This window comes from Benincasa hispida, chromosome 2, assembly GCF_027475165.1.
Source record: "Benincasa hispida cultivar pf3 chromosome 2, pf3_genome.v1.1, whole genome shotgun sequence".
In the NCBI taxonomy this organism is placed as follows: domain Eukaryota; kingdom Viridiplantae; phylum Streptophyta; class Magnoliopsida; order Cucurbitales; family Cucurbitaceae; genus Benincasa; species Benincasa hispida.
The window spans coordinates 23,499,487-23,501,993 of NC_143479.1; the positions used below are offsets into that span (position 1 = coordinate 23,499,487).

At 31.2% G+C, this 2,507-nt stretch overlaps 1 non-coding gene across 1 annotated transcript; it reads right to left on the reverse strand.

Annotated features, from left to right (window-relative positions):
• Positions 1-221: 221 nt before the first annotated feature.
• Positions 222-293, reverse strand: TRNAK-UUU (transfer RNA lysine (anticodon UUU)). The gene has a single exon. It is a non-coding gene; the product is annotated as a tRNA-Lys (tRNA).
• Between the last annotated feature and the right edge of the window lie 2,214 nt (positions 294-2,507).

Genomic DNA, 2,507 nt, shown 5'->3' on the forward strand with positions numbered 1-2,507 from the left:
CCACTTTTTAGCGCACAAATACAAATTTATAACATTTGATGATTTAGGCACAGCTTAATGAAATCATTGATAATTTATTACAAATATTTATGAAAAACTATGTAAAAGTATTCTTCTTTTCTTCCTTTTTTTTTTTTTTTTTTTTTTTGGTGGAAGTAAACAATTTTGCATTTTGTTCTTTTATATTTATTATTTTTTAGTTAAAAAATAAAATGTATGGGCGCCGTCTGTGGGGATCGAACCCACGACCACGTGGTTAAAAGCCACGCGCTCTACCACTGAGCTAAGACGGCTCACGTTCATAGACAACACTTCTTTTATATATATTTATTTATATTAACGTGCTCTAGATCTTATACCATGAAAATAGGTTAATTACATGGTCTATTAATATCTATTTAATATAACATTAGCGAGTAGGGCAAAAAATCCCTCCAAGATCCTCCGTAGAGAGCTTCTTCTAGGTAGCAGTGCAATCCTAGTATTCTACCCATATCTTTGGCATGTAAAACAGTCATATGATGGATTTGAATTCTATGACATTAGGTTGAAAAAAAGTGAAATTTTTTGAAGAGGAGAACATCTTGAATAAAAATTTGGCGAAAACACGTCCCAGAAAATAAGTGAAAAATTAGACTTCTACTTTATTGGTAAGGTTCTCTCAGAAAGATCAATTGTAATCATCATAATAAAGAGCACCATGAAGAATGCTTCAAGAACAAAAATGGGATTTACAGTGGAAAATCTGGGTAAAAATTACTTTCTTTTTAAATTTCAATCTTCAAAAAACAGATTGGGTTTTCAAATCAGGCCCCTGGATCTTTGATAAGCACTTATTAGTTTTGGAAATTCCCAAGATCGATCACGGCATCTCTGATTACGAATTTCAATTTGTAACCTTCTGAGTGAGAATTTTGGAACTTTCACTGGGCTTCTAAAATAGCTTGATGGCTGTAAAATTGGGAAACATGATTGAAGAATTTATTGAAGTAAAATTTGACCGAGAAAACTTGTGCTAGGGTGAAAACACGAGAATCTGGATTCTTATTGATATATCCAAACCTTTGCACAATGGTATGAAAATAAAAACAATAAAAGCTCCTGATTCATTGGTTCAATTTACAATATGAGAGACTTTCTGATCTCTACTTTTATTGTGGATGTATCAACCACGCATCTAAAGAATGCACATTCTCAAAAAAAAAAAAAAAAAAAAAAAAAATCCCAAAAGGTGTTGCTTCTTTTCCTCCACCTCGTTCTTCATATGAATCTTCTCATTTTTTTGACAAAAAAGAAAATCCAAACAAAGATGAGTCTTTTACTCCGACGAACGGGAAGGAATCTAATAATTTCAAATCTTCTTTGTCGACAAATTTAAATGATACCAATTAGTCTATTTTGCCACAACAAGAAGGTATTAACAATTTGGAAACCAATTTTTGTCTGAAAGAATACGAAGATCCCAATTATGGTTTGACATTAAATCATCATGTTAATCTAACTAACAATTTTCCCACTCAAACATTAGAAATTAATAGTTTGAAAACTTGCACTGAAGTAGAAATCCCTTGAGATCCTATTATCCGTAAATTAAGGAGCTGGAAAAGATTAATTAAAGAGAAACTTATTAATTAGGGATAATGTTTTTCAAAAAATTACATTAAACGGCGTATTTAGGGTTAGAGAGTTTATATAGCGCACTACTCTAAACCTCGGGTCATAATCGTAAATAACTACAAATAAATAAATATGCTAAATACGAATTCTGAATAGGTTTCGCCGAACTCCCATCAGGGCGCGCCGCCCCTAGACCCCAGCTCGTTGACCGGGCAGCGAGACCCCGTACTTGGTTATTCGAAGTGTCAACAAACAAATTCAAGGCATTCCAACACATAAATTTGATAAATGACAACTCATCCTCTACTCTGAAGTTGAATGTATCGTAAATGATTTTTTTTTTTTTTTTTTTTTGCTTCAGCCTTCAACTCTATTTATTTTCATCATATCAACAGCTAAATGTAGGCAACAAAGAGAGCTAAAAAAATTTAAATGCTCTGGAATTTGGTGTAAAAATTTTCCCTCTTGGGTTTATTCCCTTGTTAAAATTAATAATTATAATCAATACTCTTGCAAGCCATGAAGTTTCTCTTCGCCAACTTCTTTGTCCATTTTTGGTAGAAAGATTGACAAAATCGTTTTATGTTATTTAAACTAAAACATAACTAATTATATAATGGGAAACAAATTAAGAAAATATAGCTACAAAAGTGGAGTTCTGGGTTTATCTTTGATTTATCCAAAAAAAAAAAAAAAAAACGCCCTTTAATCTTTTACTTTTTAAGTACAGTTGGTGGTAAGTAGTTTGAATATTAAATCTCGTCATTTCTAACAAACTCATATGTTAATTGAGCTATACTCTGTTTCACAATTTTAATATTTTTTTTATCCATATATTTTGAATTGTATTTTTAAATGTCTAAATTTAGTCTAAGTGTATTCTCAATAAA